The sequence below is a fragment of the Chiloscyllium plagiosum genome, chromosome 13 (genome assembly GCF_004010195.1).
Source record: "Chiloscyllium plagiosum isolate BGI_BamShark_2017 chromosome 13, ASM401019v2, whole genome shotgun sequence".
Lineage (NCBI taxonomy): Eukaryota > Metazoa > Chordata > Chondrichthyes > Orectolobiformes > Hemiscylliidae > Chiloscyllium > Chiloscyllium plagiosum.
In genome coordinates, this window is record NC_057722.1 from 72,124,472 (window position 1) to 72,130,900 (window position 6,429).

A 6,429-nucleotide genomic window follows, 5' to 3' on the forward strand; every position below is an offset into this window, starting at 1 on the left:
ATCTTTTCCCTGGTGTCGGGGAGTCCAGAACTAGAGGGCATAGGTTTAGGGTGAGAGGGGAAAGATATAAAAGACACCAAAGGGGCAACCTTTTCGCGCAGAGGATAGTACATGTATGGAATGAGCTGCCAGAGGAAGTGGTGGAGGCTGGTGAAATTGCAACATTTAAGAGGCATTTGGATGGTTATTGAATAGGAAGGGTTTGGAGGGATATGGGCCGGGTGCTGGCAGGTGGGACTAGATTGGGTTGGGATATCTGGTCAGCATGGACTGGTTGGACTGAAGGGTCTGTTTCCATGCTGTACATCTCTATGACCTCCTGACTTCCCAAAGCCTGTCCACTATCTACAAGTCACAAATCAGGAGTGTGTTGGAATACTCCCCATGTGTCTGAATGGGTGCAGCTCCAACAACATTTAAGAAGTTTGACACCACCTGCTTGATTGGCAACCACAAACATCCCTCCAACCACTGACGCTCAGTAGCAGCACTGTGTACTATTTACAAGATATGCTGCAGGAGTTCACCAAAGATCCTTAGACAGCACCTTCAAAATCTGTAATTGCTCCCATCTAGAAGGACAAGGGTAGCAAATACATGGGAACACCAGCTGCTGCAAGTTACCCTCCAAGCCACTAGCCACCTGGACTTGGGAATATATCACCGTTCCTTCAATGCTGCTGGGTTGAAATCCTGGAATTCCCTCTCTAAGGGCATTTGGGGTCTACCTACAGCTCATGGACTGCAGAAGTTCAAGAAGACAGTTCACCCCACCTTCTCAATGGCATCTGGGGATGGGCAGCGTATCTTGACCAGCCAACAATGCCCATGTCCCATGATTGAATGATTCTTTACTCAGAGAGTAGTAAGGGCATGGAATGCCCTGCCTGCAACAGTAGTAGATTTGCCAACTTTAAAGATACTTAGACAGTCATTGGATAAATATATAGATGATAATGGAATAGTGCAGGTTAGATGGGCTTCAGATCAGTTTCACTGGTCGGTGCAACATTGCGGGTGAAAGAGCCTGAACTGCGCTGTAATGTTCTATGTTCTAACAACATGGTCTTTGTGCATTCTTCTCCTGTAAAAGGAGAGAGGCGTTAAGAAACATTACATTTCTGAAACATATGAATAGAATCCCTACAGAGTGGAAACAGGCCATTTGCCCAACCAGTCCATGCTGACCCTCCAAAGAGTAACCTATTCAGATCAATTCCCCTACCCTATTACTCTACATTTACCCTTGACTAATGCACCTAACTTAAACATCTCTGAACACTATGGGCAATTTAGCATTGCCAATTCACCTGACCTGCACATCTTTCAATTGTGGTGGGAAACTGGAGCACTCAGAGGAAACCCACACAGACATGGGCCGAATGTGCAAACACCTCAAAGCCATTCACCCAAGGCTGGAATTAAACCTAAGTAGCCAATGCTGTGAGGCAGCGGTGCTCACCACTGAGCCACCGTGCCACTCCAAGTTGCTGTAGATTATGGTACCTACATGGTAAACTTATCATTTAAATGGATATCCCAAACCTTCCCAATGGTATGTACCAAATATAAAGAAATAAATAGCCACTTGTTTCATAAAAACCATAAGACATAGGAGCAGAAATTCGGGCATTTGGCATATCGATTCTGCTCTGCTATTCAATCATGGCTGATAAGTTTCTCAACCCTATTCTCTCACTTTCCCCCCCCTAACCTTTGATCCCCTTTACAATCAAGGACCAAAGTGTCTCTGTCTTAAATATACTCAATGACCTGGCCACCACAGCCTTCTGCGGTAATGAATTCCGTAGATTCACCACTTTCTGGCTGAAGAAGTTTCTCCTCATCTCCATTCTAACTCTATTTAACTCTAAGTCTGTGCCCTCGGGTCCTAATTTCTTCTGCTAATGAAAACACTTTTCCAATGTCCACTCAGTGCAGGCTTTCAATATTTGGTAAGTTTCAATTAGACCCTTCCTCATCCTTCTAATCTCTATTGAGTATAGACCCAAAGTCCTCAAATGTTCCTCATATGTTAAGCCTTCCATTCGTGTAATCATTCTTGTGAACTTCGTCAGCACCCACTCAAGGGCCTGTACATCTTTCCTGAGATAACGGGCCCAAAATTGCTCACAATGCTCTAAATGTGGTCTGACCAGAGCCTCATAAAGCCTCAGAAGTACATCCTTGCTTTTATATGCTAGTCTTCTCGAAATAAATGCGAACATTGTATTCACTTTCCTAACTACTGACTCAACCTACAAGTTATCTTAAGAGAAACCTTGACTAGGACTTCCAAGTCCCTTTGCACTTCAGATTTCTTAATTATCTCCCCATTTAGAAAATTGTCCATGCCTCTATTCTTCCTACCAAAGTGCATGACCTCACACTTTCCCACATTGTACTCCAACTAACGGAGGAACGGGAGATGGATTGTAATGTAAATGATGGTGAGGTGATTGAGGAAGGCACAGGAAATCAGAAAATACACACAATGAAAGAATTTCCATTCATTAACATGGGAAAGGAAATGAATGATTAATTAATGATCATTAAAATTAATACAGCAACATCATGCAGAAAATCAGTCATGCTCAAGGATGGACCATAGGGTGGATTTAATGTTAAGAGAGATTTTTTTGATGGAATGCGGACAGCGACTAGGTTCATGCTTCAAAAATTAGTCAATTTCCTACTTTTAGGGTCAGAGGATATAGAACATAGAACATTACAGCGCAGTACAAGCCTTTCGGCCCTCGATGTTGCGCCGCCCTGTCATACTAATCTGAAGCCCATCCCACCTACACTATTCCATGTACGTCCATATGCCTGTCCAATGACGACTTAAATGCACTTAAACTTGGCGAATCTACTACCGTTGCAGGCAAAGCATTCCATACCCTTACTACTCTCTGAGTAAAGAAACTACCTCTGACATCTGTCTTATACCTATTGCCCCCTCACTTTAAAGTTGTGTCCCCTCGTGTTTGCCGTCCCCATACTTGGAAAAAAGCTGTCCCTTTCCACCCTATCTAACCCTCTGATTATCTCTGATATGTTACGTATAATGACACAACCCAACCTCTGAACTTCCCTCACCTTTCTTTGGTTATCCGTCTTGCATTGGAAGGTATTCAATAAAAAAACGTCAAAGATGATTTGCATTTGGAGTGCAGTGCAATCAGTTTGGGCACTCCATCTCAGTAAGGCCCTTGCAGGGGGGTGCAGCACAGATACACCACAATGGGAATGAGTTCTCAAAAGGGAAGGCAGTTAAATTAAAAAGGAGAGTCTGAATAAAACCAGCTGTCTGCCGTAGGCGCTTAGTATGAGCCTCCACTTTCCGTGGCAATGTGATGATTAAAGTCAGCTTTGATGAGGCAACCTTGGAAACCTTTGAGATCCACAGTGGGGTCAAGCAGGGTTGTGTTCTGACACCAAAGAATTCTTGCATATTCTTCCCTTTGCTGCAAGTTGCTGTTGCCATGCACTTTCAGGTGTTCCACAGAATTTGTCGACTTACACACTAGAACTGTTCAACCTGAGATTCAAGACAGTGCAGGGAACTCTCATCACAGATACGATTGAACAGTACACCATTGGGGGTTGTAAGATTTTCCTCCTTTCTTCATAAACCTGAAACGTTCTGCCTGGATGAAAGATTAAGTGCAAAAAGACTGTGTGAGAAAAATGCAATGCAATCATATTAAATTAAGCAAAGGCTCACATTTTTCCATTAGATTGGGGCGCAGGAGCAGAGGGAGTTGGTCGTGCTTGCACAGAATTCTTTAGAGGTGGCAGGTTGGGTTTAAAAGCCTGTGATTTCTTAAGGTTTACAAATAGACAGCAAGTGGAGTAAAGCTAGGATATAATGTTGTACATTTATAAAAGATTTGTTACATCTCACTGGGGTAGAACACTGTAAATCACATCACACTAATCTTGGAGTCATCATGAAAATTAAGGGTTGTGTAAAAGCATGCAGAATTCCCCAATTTATCTGTGTTTTCGATGTAGGTTGACAAAAAGCATTGACCAAGTTTCTGCACTTAACAAGAATAACTATTTATTCCAAATAAATGGATTGTGACTAATTGCAAACAGTTGTGAACCATTGACACAAAACACTGGACTTAAAACTCTAACACCCTCATAAAACTCCCCTACGCACACAGGCACTCACAAAAAATGAGTGTTGTGGATGGAGGAAAAGACTGGAAAGTCAGATCAATTGTTCTCTTCCACGGGGTTCATTGAGATGAACCTTTTAGCTTGTCAGGAATTGCTGCTCCTCAAAAGCAGAGTGACTGGTTCACAACTTAGTTTACTATGGTTCCCACTGATGAGGGAAAATAAACTGTCTTAGTTCAGATTTGCAGGGCAGAGTGAAAGATGGCATCTTCTATTTCACAGGCTTGTGATAAAACATTTAAAAGCGTTCAGCTACCTAAGAGTGAATCACAAAGTTGTTGACAGTCAGAAGGCCTTTGCATCATCAGCTGGTCAGCAGTCCACAGACCAATGAGCTATTTGCTGTTGGCCAAATCTACCTTTGTATAATCACCCTGGCTCCAGCTCATCTACAGTCCTCTCACCCTCCTTTGAACAAACAACAGTGTAAACATCATTTATATGAGTGCCAGGACTTGCTGATCCTCAACTATCCTTCTACAGATGCTTTCATTTGCTCACAGGAGGCACAGAGTGACTGGTTCAAAACTTAGAAAATCTCTTGACACATTTACAATGAATGTCAGGAAACTTGCTTCTAAAAAGTACAGCAGTCCTTTCAAAGCCTTTGGCTTTCAAAACAGTTCTTTTCCTATTCATTCCATTTTCAAAAATACAGGGGAAAAACGGTTTTTACATATTGGTTTCGCCTCAACTGGAGAATTACATTCAATTCTGGGTCCACATTTTTGCAAATACGTGAAGGCTTGAGACAAGCTGCAGAAAAGGTTTACAAGAATAAGAAGCTTCAGTTAGGTGGATAAATTTGGGAAATATTCTTCCTCGGAAGAAAAAGTTGGGAGGAGAGTTCAATATAATAATGAAGGGTTTTGAGATAGCAGATAGAAACTGCTTCCCATTAACAGAAGTGTCAAGAACCTAAGGACAAACATTTAAAAGTATTGGCTAAAGAAACAAAGACGACATGAGGCAAAACCTTTTCACCCAGCATAGTGTTGCAATCTGGAATGCACCGTCTGAGACTGTGATGGAGGTAGACACAATTGTATCTCTCAAAAGTGAAGCAAATATGCAACTTGAATGGAGACATTGTCAGGACTGGCAACCATCTACATGTCACTTTCACAGAACTGACATGGAATCAACAGCCCACATTACTCACTTCTGCACTGTAGCTAGTACAGGGTTCAATGAGTTGGTGATACTTTAGACAAGAATATTTCATTCCCAGCCTGTGGAAGCACTCAGCTTAATGAGCACTCAAGCTAGATAGTGCATTAGTTGTCAAAATTATTGAACATTTTTAGCTGTTCAAACAGCGAAACTACTCAAAGATCATAACCTTTTGTTTAATGGCCCAAATGGGGGATTGTATCCATTACCACCATTTCAATCCATCTATATTTTTATCTTCAGACAGAAAACAAAAATATCAATTTGTGGTTTATGATCTAATGGAACTCTCTGACTCCAAGAGAATGAGATCTGAATAATCAGATTAAAGTGCAGAACATTATCATTGCTTTGTTGTTGATCAATTCCTAAAAGATTGTTCAACTGACTTCCTTCTCACAACTATGTCCCTTGAAGAAAAGTTTGATTTACAGTTAATTATGTAAAATGATTTGAATTGATTTTTCAGCAGGGGTATTTCTCCTATAAAGCCGAAGTTGTGTTCCAGTGAAACCTCGCTTAACAGAAAATCGCTTAATAGAAATAATGGAGCCTATGGGAAAAGTGGGTATAGGGGCAGATCAGCAAAAAATATCACTCACAATCGCTCAAAAATCACCCAAAAGCACAGAGCATAACACAGACTGAATGAAGGTTGAAATCATATTTGCAAAAGAAACAAAAGTAAATTTAGCACATTACATTGAAAAAATATTGTAAATGCAGGGACAGAAGGTTATCGTTATCACCAACCTCAGGTATGATTGTGATTGCAGAAGTGGATGGCTGTGGTTTTCTGACTGTTCCTTGGGGTTGGTTTTAAAAATGAGATCCAGTTTTTGCTGCTTTGCCCTTGTTCTTCTGTCTTGAAGAAGCTGTTCATAGGATGATGTCTTATTGAACAAACTGCTACCCTGTTACATTCTGCATTGTCATCGTTGCCCTCTCGGAGCTGCAACTGCCTCTCAATTTCCTTCAACATAGAAGACAAAAGAGAATTGCAATGACCTCGTGGTGCTGGACCCTGAACTGCACCTCTCATATGCTCTGCCAGCAGCTGACATC